Source organism: Panthera uncia (assembly GCF_023721935.1).
Source record: "Panthera uncia isolate 11264 chromosome C1 unlocalized genomic scaffold, Puncia_PCG_1.0 HiC_scaffold_3, whole genome shotgun sequence".
NCBI classification, from domain to species: domain Eukaryota; kingdom Metazoa; phylum Chordata; class Mammalia; order Carnivora; family Felidae; genus Panthera; species Panthera uncia.
The window spans coordinates 6,859,133-6,874,980 of record NW_026057584.1 but is presented as its reverse complement, the minus strand read 5'-3'; the positions used below and the strand labels follow the sequence as shown (position 1 = coordinate 6,874,980).

The 15,848-nt window shown below is 46.1% G+C and overlaps 1 protein-coding gene and 1 long non-coding RNA gene across 5 annotated transcripts in view; one reads left to right on the top strand and one right to left on the bottom strand.

Annotated features, from left to right (window-relative positions):
• The window catches only part of DGKD (diacylglycerol kinase delta), a 111,843-nt gene that overhangs the window by 31,235 nt on the left and 64,760 nt on the right, over positions 1-15,848 (top strand). The window lies entirely within an intron of this gene.
• LOC125911055 (uncharacterized) lies at positions 10,517-15,777 on the bottom strand. The gene is made up of 3 exons (XR_007454241.1): positions 15,693-15,777; positions 12,459-12,607; positions 10,517-10,762 (listed from the first exon to the last, which is right to left on the bottom strand). It is a non-coding gene; the product is annotated as an uncharacterized LOC125911055 (long non-coding RNA).

The window sequence follows — 15,848 nt, the reverse complement described above, 5'->3', positions numbered from 1 at the left end:
TTTGTATCTTTTGTGATCTGTACATTTCCTAATATCATGGCACTTGGGGGATTTTTCTTGTTGTATTGTTATTGATTTCTAGCTTAATTTTACTATGATCAGAGAATATACTTTGTGATTTTAAACCTTTGAAATTGATGAGACTTTTTATCAGCTACAAGTTTTCATAAATGTTCCATGTGCATTTGACTGTAACTCAGATTCAGTAGTTCCTGTATGCAGTTGATTAGGACAAAGGTTTAGTTATTTTTCTCAAATATTTTATAACCCACTGATTTGTTTTTCCACTTTTCCTATTAATTATTAAGATTGATTAAAACCTCCTGTGATTTTGTACTTACCTGGTTTTTGTTTTCATTCTGCTAGTCCTGCTTTATATATGTAGAGGGTTATGTTTAAGTGCATATAGATTTAGGGTTATTTTATATTCTTACTAGATTGAGCCTTTTATGAAATAACCTTCTGTTCTCTTCATATTTTTTTGCCTTAAAGTTTACTTTGATGTTACTATAGCTGCAATAGCTTTTTTGTGGTTGGTAATTATTTTGAGTAATGGTACATAATTTTCGATTCTTTTGCTTTCAAGCCTTTTTGTTTATATATAGGGTGTATCTCTTGTAAGCAACATATGGTTTTGTGGTTTTTAAAATTAACCATTGTATTATTTAATGGGATTATATTTTCAGTTGGGTTGGATTATTTTTAATCTGTGATTAGTTTAGATACTCTTGTATTTGGGTATAAATCTAACATATTCTTTATGTCTTTTTATATTTTTTCACACATTTCTTCCTTTCTTAAATGGATTAATTATTTCTTTTAACCTTCTGTTATAGCTTTTTTTTTTTTAAAGATTCAGTTCTTTAATTTTTTTTAATTTTTTTTTTTAATGTTTGTTTATTTTTGAAGGAGAGAGAGACAGAGTGCAAGCAGGGGAGGGGCAGAGAAGGAGGGAGACACAGAATCCAAAGCAGGCTCCAGGCTCTAAGCTGTCAGCACAGAGCCAGCAGATGTGGGGCTCAAACACACAAACCGTGAGATCATGACCTGAGCCGAAGTTGGACACTTAACCGACTGGGCCATCCAGGTGCCCCTGTTATGGCTTGTTTTGTATGCATTATTTTAGGGGTATTTGGGTGGCTCAGTTAGTTGAGCGTCTGACTTTGGCTCAGGTCATGATCTCACGGTTCGTGGGTTTGAGCCCCTCATTGGGCTCTGCGCTGACAGCTTGGAGCCTGGAGCCTGCTTCAGATCCTGTATCTCCCTCTCTCTCTGCCCCTCCCCTGCTCATGCTCTGTCTCTCTTTCTCAAAAATAAACAAACATTAAAAACAAGTGTATACATTATTTTAGTGTATATTTTACAGATTACAAAATACATCCTTGACTTTAATTAAATTCTAATAAGAGTACTAAAGTACTAAATAAAGAAGTATACTTCTAGTGCTTCCCAGATAACGCAAGGACCCTAGAGCCTTTACACTCTCTATACTCTTCATTGCTACTGAAATCATAATTGAAATTACAATTAAGTTGTGGTACTTAAATAAAAAACAACCATCTCTGTACTATCCTCTAGCCTTTCTGCTGGTTTCTTTAATTTTATAAATATTTGAAGCCTCATAGGACCTTCATTTAGATTTATAATGGATATTTAACCTTTCTGTTGCTTTTCATTTCTTTTTGTATTTCTGTGATCCATTTGTGGTAATATTCCTTCTGTGTGGAAAAACTCCCTTCAGTATTTCTTTAGTATAGGTTTCTCTTTTTGTTTGAAATACCTTTATTTCACCTTTTTGAAGGATGTTTTTGCTTGTTACACAATTCTAGCATGGCAGTTATTTTCTTAGAGCAATCTAGAAATGTCATTGTAGGGGTGCCTGGCTGGCTCAGTTGATGGAGCGTGCGACTCTTGGTCTCAGGGTCATGAGTTTTAGCCCCACGTGGCACAGATAGCTTACATTAAAAAAAAAAGTCCTTGTATTTTAGCTTCCATTATTTCTGTTAGAAACTCATTAGCAACTCATTGTTGCTCCTTGGATGGAGTAGTATATTCTTCCTACTACTTTAAAAATTTTATTATGTTTTTTTTACGATTTTTCCAGGCACAGCTCTTTGTATTTATCTTGCTTAGTATTCCTAGCACTTCTGAAATCTTTGGATTTAGATTCCTTTTATTGTCAGTTTGGGCAAAGTCTTGGTTATTATTTCTTCAGGTGTTGCTTCTACCCATTCATTTTTTCCTCTTATCCTGGGGCTTGTGTGTTAGATCTTTTCACTCTCTTCCATTTGTTTTTTGTATTCTTTAAAAAGAGTATTTTCTATTCTTTTCTCTCGGGGTGTTTTATTATCATTATTATCTTTTGATGTTCTTCAGGTCTTTCTTGTTTGTTATTAAATCCATTTCAGGGGGCACCTGGGTGGCTCAGTTGGTTAAGAGTCCAACTCTTGTTTTTGGCTCAGGTCATGATCTCACAGTTCGTGGGTTTGAGCCCCACACTGGGCTCTGTGCTGTCTGCACAGAGTCTGCTTGGGATTCCTCCCTCTCTCTCTCTCTCTCTCTCTCTCTCTCTCTCTCTCCCTCTGCCCCTCCCTTGCTTTCTCTGTCTCTCTCTCAAAAATAAATAAACGAACTTAAAAAAAATCCATTTCAGTTCTTTTGTCTTTCAGCTTGAGAATTTTCATTTGATTTTTTAAAAAAGATTTCTAGTTGCCTGCCACAGTCCCTATATTAAGCATATTTATGTTAGTCTGTGTCTGAAAACTCAAATATCTGGTTCTTTTATGGGTCTTCTTCTATTGTCTGGCCTTTCTGTTGGCTTTTGTTCCTTTAGTCTTTTTTTCTTGCATGCCTGTTAATTTTGGTTGACAAATATGGTTGGAAACTGTCAAGATAATTTTATGCTCAGGTGATGCTGTCTTCCCTTAGAGAGCATTTACTTTTGTTTCTAGTTAGGTAAGCAGGGTAGCAGCAGATTATCTTAAATCCAGTTTGTGATAGAGCTGATTTGAATGTGGGCTTTATTTCTTCCATTGGCTGGTCTCTTTGCACTCCTTATGGGATACTCCTTCAGGAGTCTCCTCTGTAAATTTGAGGTATTCGTTCTCTATTGGGCTCTGAATTTGTGTTTTTCCCACCAGTCCTATGGTATTACCAGAAGCTCTGTTTAGCCTCTCAGCCTCTTCCACTTATGAGTGAATCTGCAGTTTTCACTAGTTTAATTTTTTCTGCATCTTGTCACTCAGTGATATTTATAGGTGTCTGCATTAAGATCACCGATTATAAAACGTGAGATACCATTTACTTGAAGGATGATGTATTTACCAAAGGGAGTAATGTTTGGTCTTTGTCATCATTTATGAAATTTGTTGTTTAGGTCTTCTTATGATCCTGTTTTTAATTTACCTGATCTTCCATAGACTGATGAAGAATTACTCTATTTCAGGACAATTATATTTGTCATTTTATTCTTACATTTGCAACATGTTTCACCTTCATCATTTTTGAAGCTCTTTAAAAAAAAAAGCACGTGGATGTTAATACCACCATTACTGAGTAGCCATTTGTCAATAAGGTACCGTCTTGTTCACACTGAATAGTTCTTACCACTCACTGTACTCTGATGCTAACATTGCCATCTTTTTTTGTTCAGAATTTAATAATGCGTACTTCCCTCTCCCACCCTCACTTCTAGCTTCAGTTTTTCCTTGTTATTTTAGATTGTAATTCTTGTAAGCAGCATGTTGTTAGAAGTCGTTTTACTTCAGTCTGGAGCTCTTTGCCTGTAATAGTGAACTTTAGACATTTTCTACTTGTCAGGATTTGTGCACTTCGGACTCCTGTGTTTGGTGGCTGAGTGTTGTGCTTTCTTGATTGGATGCTTCCTTGGTACCTCTCTTCTGTTTGGCATTTTTGTGAGTGGTGTGTGCACTGTTGATATTTGTTAATGATTTGAGTTTAAAAATTCCTTTAAAAAATACATTTATAATTCACAGATTTTCTTATGCTGTATCTGCTTATAGCCAGCCCAATTGGTGATGTCCTTTTCTGGTCAACCTTTGTAACTGACAGGGTGTTTAGTCACATAGAACACGCTTCTCAGTGCTTTCTTTCACCAACTGTTGTTTGTATTACACTAATGAAAATGAGAAGGCACCAAAGAACAAAGAAAAATAATGTAGAATGTTCTGCTTTCCACAAAGGAAACAAAATATGGTGTTTTTTTTTTTTTTTAATTTTTTTTTTTAACGTTTTATTTATTTTTGAGACAGGGAGAGACAGAGCATGAACGGGGGAGGGTCAGAGAGAGAGGGAGACACAGAATCTGAAACAGGCTCCAGGTTCTGAGCAGTAAGCACAGAGCCCGACGCGGGGCTCGAACTCACGGACAGTGAGATCGTGACCTGAGCCGAAGTCGGACGCTTAACCGCTTAACCGACTGAGCCACCCAGGCGCCCCCTTTTTTTTTTTTTTTATTAGATAATTCCAACGACATCATGTTTTCTGATCCTGGTGTTGGAGGGGAGGCATCTGAAGCTAGCCTTGCTGTTGTCGTTATCGTCGAGGATATTTGTACATTTCTGCTTGAAATCTTGTGGGATTCTTTTTCTCTTCTGTGCTGTTGGATTTTGCTTACTAGTTTGTCTGGTATATAGTAAATCTTCTGTCTTCCAGACTTGCTTTTGGTTTTCCAACTTTCGCAAAGATCTTTTTTTCCTTTTATTTTCTGTATAGTTCTGGTTCATGTGCTTTGTCTTGTTCTTCGGGAACTTTGTTGTTAGCTCATTTATTGGTTCAGAATATGTCTATTGAGGGCCTGCCCAGGGCGGAGCACCATTCTCAGTGGTGGAGTTTCATTGGTGAGCAGAAAAGAGGGGCTCTTCGTCAACCTCGTGTCCTCCTGGGGCCTCAGGGCAGCACGCAGGAAGAGGTGACAGCTGAAACAGGTGGTAGGGAAGGAAGGCTGCATAGTGAGGACCCCCCCCCCCCAGTGGTACTGGGGTGGAGTTGGGGGACTGCCCCTGAAGAGGTGATATTTTCCTTGAGATGTGAAGACTGGTTAGTGGTAAATCAGCTGAAGGAAGTGTGTGCAGGTGTGTGTGCCTGTAGGCACCCTAGCATGGGGCAGGTCGGGGGCCCAGTGCGTGCAAAGGCCTCGTGATGGAGGACACGGCACAGCCTGTGTGAAGAAGCGGAAGAAGGGCTGTGTGGCTGCTGAGGCCTGAGGGGGAGAGAGAGACCAGGGGGAGGGCTCCAGGCTTCGTCCTTCACCAGGTAATACCATTGAATCGTTCCGTTTGGTGAATTTCCCAGACTTGCAGTGTGAGAATGTTACACTCTGGTTGCAGTGTGGAGGGTGACCTGGAGGAGGAAGGGAGAGGGCAGAGGGTATGTAGGAGGCGGCGGGAGACCACCTGCTGCCGGTTCTGAGTGGAGGGGGACGGAGGGCGGGCACTGGACAGGTGGTGCCATCGGCACAACCCTGTGGAGGCGGATGAAGCTGTCAGGTTTTGTCCAGGAGGGTTCTGTATCTCCGTGTCTGTCGAGTTCTCCTGCATTATTTAAATTTGTTGACTTTCCCAGATTCTATTTAGGAAAGTTTTAATTTTGTTTCCTGTTGCCTTTCCTTATGATTTTTACCCCCATCCAGCATAGCTTTCATGTTCTTTTTACCTTGTTTTTATCTCCAGGCCAATTCTCATTTGATAGAGAGGTTTTTTTGTTTTTTTTTTTTAAATTAATTTCTTTATTTTGAGAGAAAGCACAAGTTGGGGAGGAGGGAGAGGGAGAGCGAGAGAATCTTAAGCAGGCTCCACGCTTAGCGCGGAGCCCGATGTGGGGCTCAATTTCACGACCCGGAGATCATGACATGAGCTAAAATCAAGACGCTTAACTGAGCCACCCAGGCACCCAGATAGAGAGAGATTCTAAAAATTCTTTCTGTTTAATGTCATTTTCTGCTTCGGGAAAGATTTTCCATTTTCTCTTGGGCTTCCAAATGTTTTCATTGATTTGGATTTCCCCCTTGCCTGATCTCTTTATCTTTGAGTTTTCGGTGGTGATTTTGTCTTCCAGTCCCGCACTGGCTTCTTTTATGACCTTCCCGGAGCGGCATAGAGCTGTAGAGTGTGCGAGGAGGAGCAGGGCCATCAGAGTTTAGTGCTCTTACTTATTTTGCAAGTCAGTGTTTTCATCATTTAAAGCTTCGTCCTATTTTAATAAAGATTCGATGAAATGTCATCACCGCCTTTAATGTTACTTGAAGTGTCAAAATGCAGCAAAAACAAGTCCAAGTAGTGGGGTGTGGCACAGCTCCATTCCCCCCGCCCCCCCCCCCCCATCCCCGACCCTGAGAGCCCCTCCTCTGAGTCCATTTGGGTCTGCTTGTCACAGGGCTGTAGCATCTCCTGCGTGAGAGCAAGGGTTTAGTTTTGCTCACTGCTGTACCTGAGAGCCCCCACACAGTACTGCTTGAAGGGTGACTTGATTGCCACTGACTCCAGGATGACTTGGGCCCCGCCCCGTTCCTCTGGCTGATCTCACCAGCAGAACGCTTCCAGTGCGCACTCCGGGCGGCAGGGCAGGTCTGCCCTCACGTGGTGTGTGGTCCCGTGGGCGCAGCGGGCCGGGGAGGAACCAGCTCGGGGCTGCGGTGGGGGGCAGGTGTCAGGGGCGAGAGTCTTGGAGGCCTGAGGCTGAGAGGGAGCCCTGGCCAGCAATGCGAGTGTCCGGGGGTAGAAGTGGTTCCCGCCAGAGAGGGCAGAGCGTGTGAGGGCGGCGAGATGGGCAGAGGTCAGAGGTGAAGTGCTTTCCACGCCGTGCGGAGTTTGGACTTTTTTGTCATGGGTACTGGGAAGCCGTTAAGGTTTTGAAAGCCGGGGTTGGTGACTGTTTTTGTTACAAGTCTGGCTGCTGCCGAAGACGAGGTCTTGCAGGAAGAGGAGGTCAGCATGGATGTCAGAGGTCGGACGCGAGGCCTTGCTGTGGCCCAGTGGGACGTGTGGAAGCCTCGATGGAGCTACTGTGGAGAGGAGGGGCCGGATGGAGAGCAGGGTTGCAGGCGCTTTGGCTAGGCCCTTCTCGTTGGTACCATGCTGTTCCTTGTCTTGCATGACTTGGGAATTCAGTAGGGTGGTGAGGAAAAATGGGATTTTGAGCAGTTGGTAATTGCTGCTTTCCCAGAAAGCAGCTCTGCACGAGGCCCCACGGTACATGTGTGCAGGGCCAGACTCAGGTGGCTGTGGACGCCCTCCCTTTACTAGGGGTGCATCACTGACCCCTCCAGTTCTGGAAATTTCACCTCAGAGGCTGACTTCATGGTTGCTGGTGTCAGAGGCTCTGTCCCTTTTGAGGGAGGTAGAATGAGCCGAGGTGAATTTAGTGAAGGTTTTCTAAGCTAAGTAGGACCGAGGGACTCGTCATCGGAGGGTGACACAGATGCTGCTGATGGACAGCGGGAAGCAGGTTGAGGGCTGACTGCAGGCGGGTGCAGGCCGAGTACTGGCCCGTGTCCCTTGGATGGCAGGGAGTCCAGGGCCCACGGGGATTGCGAGGCATTTGCACCCGCATTGCCTGGGAGAGGACGGTGGCTCTCTGGAAGTTCATTCCGCACTCTGGAGCCCTTTACCTCTGTCGGGGAGGTCATCTGCTGTCCCAGCATCACGAGCTTGAGGCCTGACCCCCCACCTCGAACCTCTTGGGCTGTGGTGCTGGTGTTGGACGATACCTTGGCCCTGGGACCAGCAGCCAGCTCTGGTCTTGTCCAGGTGCACGTCCCGTTCCCCAGGCTGGTGGGTGGGGGTGCCCACGGCACCCTCCCTCGGTGGGGCTCTGGGTCCCCCCGAACAGCCAGAGGGCAGGGACGGAAGCTGCCGTCAGCAGGGACTGAGAAAGCCAGCGCTGTGGGGGAACAGGAGCCCAAGGAAAGGACGGTGCTTTATAAGTTACGCAGCTTGTGTGTTAGGGACTCAGGCTGTAACGGGTTCGGTTACCCTTTACTTCATTTTTGGGGAAAATGATGTGCTATGTGGTGTTCCATGTTCTGGTTTTCCCAGAGGAATCAGGGACTCTGTCTTTGAATGTCTGGGATCTGTATTTCCTCAAGTGTAAGAACCTAGACAGTAGAACTAGGTTATATTCTTTTTTTCACTGCTGAAAGTACCCAGCGTGGGACCTTGTGCAGAAGCAGCAGGGCTCAGAGACAAGGACTGGGAAGCCAGGTCATGAATCTCAGCTCACTAGCTGAGTGGCCCTGGGCAAGTCACTGAACAACTCTGAGCCTCAGCTTCCTCATCTGAGAAATGGGATAATAATAGTACATACTTACAGGGTCGCTGTGAGGATTGAATGAGCTGATAAAATGTAGACATGACGTAAGTGTTGGCTGTTGTTAACATTATGATTATAGGCACTCACTGCCTATCTGTTCAGTGGGTAGTTGAAAGCAGTGGACCAAATTGATTTATGATACCCTTTGGTACTTAACTAGACCTTTTTCTTTTAGTTTGAGTTACTTACATTTCTTAAGTGAAATGTTTCATACTTTCTCTGTTTGCTGAATAATAGCTTCTAATTAAAATCACTGTGGATTATTCTAGACTTCACTGGACCTAAAAGCAGTCGGGCTGTTTTACTCTTATCCCTGGGGTCCTGGCAGCGACCGCACTTGAGTTGGACCTTGAAGAGGAAAGACAAGTTTGACTGGAATATGCCTGAAATATAAAACCATTAAAAAGAGTCACATTCTGCCCATTTCTAAAAGCAGTGTAAATCATCAAGGGCCACCTCAGTTCTTACCTCCTCCAGTCCATGGGACGTGGCGCTCCCCAGCTGTCCCAGCCTCTCGCCTCGCCACGGACCTGCTCCAGCTGACCTGCTTTTTGTAGGGAACCAGTACCCTGTGCACAGGTCACCCTGGTCTTGGTGGGGCTCCTCAGTATGGGGGCCCTTTGCTGAAGTTCCCTCTACAGACCTGTCCATTCCTCAAAGGAAGGGTGACAACTGTCTCTTCTGGGAGGTCTTCCTGTTCATGCCGTGGTCAGAAGGTAACATGTTGCCACCTTCTGCTTACTCAGGGCAGCAGTTCCCAAACTTGGCTGTGCCTGAGCACCCTTTGGGAAAAAAATATTGGCACCATCCCCAGAGGTTCTGATGCCGATTTGTAAGTGGGTGACTTTTCGGTGCCTTCCATGATTTTGCAGTGCAGCCACGTTTGGGACTCACACTCTTGTGATGCCAGATGCGCACAGGCTCCTTAGTAATCTGTGCACTTGGTCACACTTTCTTAGGTCTTGACTTGAGGCCAGGGCTTCTCTTTGAAGCTCGCTGTTCCCTGTGCAGGATGCACATGGGCTCTGTGCCGGTGAGCGTGAGCCAGGAAGGAGGCTTTGTTGCTTCTTTCTCTTCAGAGAGGAGATTGAATGGTTCGTTCATCGCAGTGGACTATGCTGTGGGTTGCTGTTACCCTCTTACAAATGCCCTTCGTACTGGGCCAAGAGCTTGCTGGGAGCTGTGCGTCTTTGGATTCTGATGAGCAGCCATGGGTTGGGCCCGGCTCCTTTTTCTGTGTGTGTGTGAGTGTGTGTGTGTGTGTGTGTGTGTGTGTGTGCGCACGCTCATGTATGTATGTCCATGTGTGTCTCTGGGTGGTGTCCATTTGTGTGTGTGTGTGTGTGTGTGTGTGTGTGTGTGTGTGTGTGTGAAAACTTCTTATCTACCCCTGGAGAGCCCAGCAACAATTTGACAACACTACGGCTGTACCTTGGCATTCTGATTTCTGAAAACAAACAGAAACCAATTGGAAAAGACGCAGGTTTTGGACAGACTTGTTTTTCCTTCTTTCAAGCATCCAGCGTGGAGGTACTCTCTCTGCCCAGTGCCTGAGGGCAGACGGACATGGATAAACATGTCCCCTGCACTCAGGGACTTCTCACAGCCTGTTAGACGTGAAAAGAAGTGATTATAGTGTCCCGTGACAGGTGTAACAGCAGAAGGGGCAGAACACAGTGCGAGCGTGGGGCAGATCTCTGTGGGCCCGGGGGCTGGACTGGCCACTGAGAAGGGGCGAGTGAGTGGGCTGGGGGGCGGGCCCCAGGAGCGTCCCGGGACCGGAGCCCGTGCAGGCAGCTTACCCCCTTATTGTGCAGAGTGCTTACATCACAATAATGGTTCTAGAGGAGATTTAAAGTGAGGGGAGGAAAGGTCACAGTTCAGCAGCTCTTCTCTTTCTCCGAGTCCCTTCAGGCTTATGCCGGGGGCGTATGCTGCTTTTCCCATGTTATACGCAGAGCAGTATGTGTGTAACTTTACATTTTCATCGTAAGCCCTTCCACATCATGGGTCTATAACGATCACTTGTGTGGGTGGAGACATTTCATCTGTAGATGTGGCAAAGTTGATCATTTAAACTCTATTTCCTCACTCTGTAGCACTGGGGGCTCAGAATGTGTTCAGGTGTTCGTGCAGATGCTATGGTTAGAACAAGCATCGTTAGGCCGCAGGAGGGACGTTTGGGAAAATGAGTGTGGTCTCCCTCGCAGAGCAGCCCCTGTGCTGAGCCCCCTGCCCGAGAGAGGGTGCGGTTCTCCTTGAGAGGGCAGCCTTCGCTCTGTCTTGTGTCCTTTTTGTTGCCTGATCTATTTGATTCGGGCTTGGTTCTGGTTTACAGCTTCCTCGGCTTCTGTCTACCTCATTTCAGATGGATCATGGTTGGGGCTGTACTGTGTCCTGATTCCCCAGAATCTCTGGTGAGCGTGTCACGTGCCTGTGATAAAGGAATAGAGGCGAGGCTGGGTTGATGATGAGGAAGCGGGCAGATCAGGGGACCTGGGTGGAAGTGACCGAGCTGAGCTGGCCGAGGAAGAAGCGAGAGCAGAAGGGTGGGCTGGAGAAGGGCAGAGGATGAGTGAGTGCATGCTGGCATGAGGGGCAGGGGTGTGAGAGGGAGCGGAGGGGGCACGGGCAGAGGGCTGGAAGCGAGACGCCAGTGCCTGTTGGCATCATGTGAGAACAGAGTAAAGGGAAGGAGAAGGCCCTACTAAATAAATTTAAATTTATTTTTAAATTTCAGGAAAATGGATTGGCCAGATAATGGGGATGGACAATAAAGAGGGTTTTCAGTATGAACTGGATGAGAATTAGGTGTAGGATATTCATGCTTAGAGGGCCACTTCTGCATCGTGCCATATATAACACTGCATGCATAAAAGGGAGTTTATATTGAATTCCCAGTATTTAATGTTTAGAAAATCATAGAGATGTGTTTGTTAGAAAAGGATTTGGCTGCACTGTTAGTGTCCTGGGGCTGCCAGGACAGACTAGAACGACAGAGATTTATTCTGTCACCCTTCTAGAGGTCAGAAATCCAAGATGGAGGTGTGGCGGGACTGTGCCTCCTCCCGAGGCCTAGGGGAGACTCCACGCCAGCCCCTCCCAGCCCCTGGCTCTCCTGGGCTTGTGGCCACATCCCTCCAGTCTCTGCCTGTCTCCACACGGCTGTCCCCTGCTTCCTGATTCCTCTCTCGTCTGTTTTCAGAACACTTGTCACTGATTTAGGGCCCAGTCAGATAACCTAGGATGATTTCATCTCTGGATCCTTAATTACATTTGCAAAGATCCTTATTCTAAATAAGCTGATGTTCACAGGTTCCAGGGGATAGAATGTGCACATATCATTTTGGAGGCCATCATTCATCCTTCTTCATCTGCTTATACGAAAAAATGCCAAAATAAGAATGATGTGAACATGTAAAGTTTTATTCCATGCAAAAGAAGGCAGTCCTTGGTCAGTATGGCAGTTCCACAGAGTCATCTGGGTCCTTCCAGAATTTGGTTCTCCTAGCTCAAGATCAGTGCCAGAGTGCCAGTCCTCCTTTATCTCTCTCTCTCTCTCTCTCTCTTTTAAAGTTTATTTATTTTGAGAGAGAAAGAGAGAGAGAGAGAGAGAGAGAACGAGTGGAGGAGGGGCAAAGAGGGGGGGTGTTCAGAGAATCCCAAGTGGGCTCCCTGCCGACAGCCCGCTGTGGGGCTAGAGCCCACGACCTGTGAGGTCACGACCTGTGAGGTCACGACCTGAGCAGAACTCAGATGCCTAACTGACTGAGTTACCCAGGCACCCCTCGTATCTCCTTTCGAGAGAGAAGAGAGAGGGAAGAGAGAAGAAAGTGTGTTGCCTGGTAGCAGCTTTTAACTTACGTTCAGATTCCTGCAAGGGGTCTGTGGACATGACTACATTTTATTAAGATTGGTTTCCATTGCATTCCTAAGTGTTTCAATTTTTGTATTTAGACACATTCTGAGAAGGGGTCCATAGGCTTCACCAGACTGTCGCAAGGGGTCCATGGCACAAAAAAGATGTGCCATATTTCAGTGTAATTTCCTATAAATTGGGAATTGTATTCTCATGTGGGGTATACGTGTTTAGAGGACTGCTTCTGCAGAATGCCATATTGAAATCTCACCTGGCTTCCGCAAGGTATCGTGGTGCCCCTCTGCCTGGTCATGTTTCCACAGCGCACGGCTTGCTGGTATGGGGATTGATCCAGCGGGCTTTGCTCCTAGTGTCATCCTAATGATTGCCCTGAAGTGACCGTGTGAGGATAACCGTGCCCTGCAAAGAGAGGAGTAATTTGTCATGTCTGTATTTGTGACTTCCTTTTCCCCAAGTAATATTGTCGAGTAGGCCCTACGCACGATGTGGGGCTTGAACTCATGACCCTGAGGTCAAGACTCACATGTGCTACTGACTGAGCCAGCCAGGTACCCTGTTATTGTTGAAATATTTAATGGTATGCAGAGGTTTTATGAAGTCTGTTATAAAGGTGGTCTTCTTTGTTAGCTGTGTGACTCCATTTTCTCATCTGTGAAATGGGGATAGCCTCTCCTAGGTCACTGGGTTGGCAAAAAAGTGCCCTCTGAGGGTTTCCCGATTTCTATCTCCACTGGCACTCATCAGTGATAGTAAGAAGGTAATCGGGTTCAACTTGCACACTCAGCAGTTTTTCCGATACACAGGAATTTTAGATGGAGTCCAGAGAGTGTTAAAAAAATAGCATCTGCTGCTGAAGAGTAGGTATTGGGAGAGTTATTATCCTTAGAATTATCAAGCAATAACTACTAAAAACAGGAGAAATAAAAGGTTCCTGTTTTTAGTAGTTATTGCCTAATAACTTCAAGTAAGAAAGAAGCTATGCAATGATTTTAAGTAATATTTTTAGTGGTTTTAAATCTCGTCTGTTAGGCATTCGTGTTTGTTGAATGAATGAACGTTCCCTAGTAGAACTGCACAGGGTGGAACCCTGGACCTGACTTTCTCAGCTGTTTCCAGTCGACGTCAGCCTGTGGGGTGATCAGGGCTGCTCCTTTGCCGAGGAGCCATGACCTTTATCCAGATTTCAACATCAGTTTTCCTTCTCAGCTTGTTTGGAGTTCGGATATTTCCTGGGCAAAACCCCTACGCCAGTCACTTTGGCTTGGAGAGAGGAAAAGCTATATATATAGTTGGCAAATTTCCTTCATGGAAAAACTCTTCCCAATTTCTGTGACTGCAGGCCTGGAGCTGGGGTGGGGCGGGTCGTTCTCGTGGGTTGAGGGTGTCCCATGTGTCCTCTTAAGCTAGAAGACGTGCCAGATGGGAAGCCCCACGTATTTAGGACAGCAGCGCCTGCCACCTGGGCTCCCTGCCATGAGCAAGCCCACCCTGGTTCCTGCTCAAGCACAGGGCTCCAGGAGAGCTGACCTCACGTCCTGGCTGTGCCAGCTGTCGGCTGTGGGAGCTGCGCTTCTCAACACCTGTCGCTTTGTCCTCCCATTGTCATAGTACTCACGTATGCTGGTGGGGCAAGTGCCCGGCACATAGTAGGTGCTTAGCGAATTAGAGGCTGTGATTGTTAAAACACCCTTTGGGCGGTGGAATGGGACCGAGTGAGCAGCTGCAGGAGGAAGTGAATCCAGCAAATCCTCTGCTTCATAAGCCACTCTGTGTTCTCAGATTCAAGAAGCAGGAAGAAGCAGGCGTTGGGCCAAATTGGTAGCGTGTGTTTGCTAAGTGTGGGGTTTTGCTGTAGGCAGTGCCTGCCTCTGGAGCCTCAGAGCCAGGTGCTCCACGGCAGGGGTTCAGACTCAGGTCTTACAGTTGTTCCAAGCAGGCAGAGGGAGGGGACACCGTTTCCTGACAACCTTGTGGTGAGTGCTGGGGCCAGTGGTGGTCTCTTAGGTGTATTTAGAGGTGGGGGTGAAGGAGGACTCTCACTGGTTTGGGCCGTGTGGTGTTGTCCAGGAGGGGTTGCGTTTGTGAAATGTAAGCCATTTTCAGAGAGAGAGAGAGAGAGAGAGAGCGAGCTGTTGATGCTTCTAATTGTTCTTATTTACAAGTGATAGAGGAAACAACCAGAATGGACAGTTGAGAGACTGTAGTTTGACTCTAGTACATTTAGTTTTTCGGGAAGACAAACACTGGAGAAGGTATGTGGATGTGCGTGAGTTTTTTCTTAGGGTGTCTAGGAAAGTAATAATTTCAGTCATCCTTTACCCAGTATTCTTTGGTACATGTGCCAGGAATATGATTGAGTCAAGTCCTGTTTTTTTTTTTTTTTTTTTCCCCTTAAAAGTTAGGAAAATGGAATCATTCTGTAGGATATTATATTTTTTCTTAGAAAAACCCCTACTTTTCTGTCCCAGGATAACCTGGTATTTCAGGGCAGGTAGAGTAGTGAATAGGATCCTTTTATTTCCTTGAAATGACTTGTTATCAAATTAAGATAATTCCCTGCTCTGTGGTGGGGAGGCTTTGGTTTATTGACTCAATAATCCCTCCCTCTCCACAGCTGAAGCACCTGCTTTGAAATGTAAACTCAAGAATGAAAGGCATGATCCCCAACCCCCACCCCCAACCCCCGGCTTTTCTTTTTTTTTAGTCAGGAGGAGGACTGTAGGAACTGCTGTCCCAGTTCTCTGCAGGATGTTCAGCTAAACCTCGAGACTTCAGTCCAGTGTTGAGGTGTTCTCAGAAGTCTGGGAGCACCCCCTGCACAGGGCTGTTCACTGGCTGTCCCTTCTGTACCATTTATATATTTATATTTATATTTATATTTATATTTATATTTACATTTACATTTACATTTACATTTACATTTACATTTACGTTTAATTTAGTTTTTAAGCAGGCTCTATGTCCAACCTGGAACTCATGACCCTGAGATCCAGAGTCCTGTGCTCTGCTGACTCAGCCAGCCAGGTGTCCCCTGCTGGACTTGCATTGGAAAAACTGGTTCATGGGGTGCCTGGGTGGCTCAGTCAGTTGAGTGACCCACTTCGGCTTAGGTCATGATTTTGTGGTTTCATGAGTTCCAGCCCCGTATCAGGCTCTGCGCTAAAAGCACGGAGCCTGCTTGGGATTCTCTGTCTGTCTGTCTGTCTCTCTCTCTCTCTCTCACTCCCTCTCTCTCTCTCTCTCTCCCTCCCCCCTCTGTCTCTGTTCCTTCCTTGCTTGTGCTGTCTCTCTCTCTTTCTCAAAATATACTTAAAACAACAACAGCAACAACCTGGTCGTGTCAGGTGCCCTCTCCACCGTTGCCTGATGGTCCCTGGCTGCCAAAGTCCAGAGATTGTAGATCAGAGTAATTAACACATTTGGGGAGTAGTTAGGAGTGGGTTGGGCCCCACCCCGTCCTTGATGGGGCCGGAGGGACACTGACCTTGAGGCGGGAGCCTTGGCATCTGTCCTGCACGACACTGAAGACCAGCACCATTTCCGTGACTGCTTTCCCGCTGGCCGTTGCCAGCTCTGGCTGTCTTCTGAGGAGTGAACGTTGCGGTTTGCTTTATGTAACAAGTATCTAATCACACCGAGG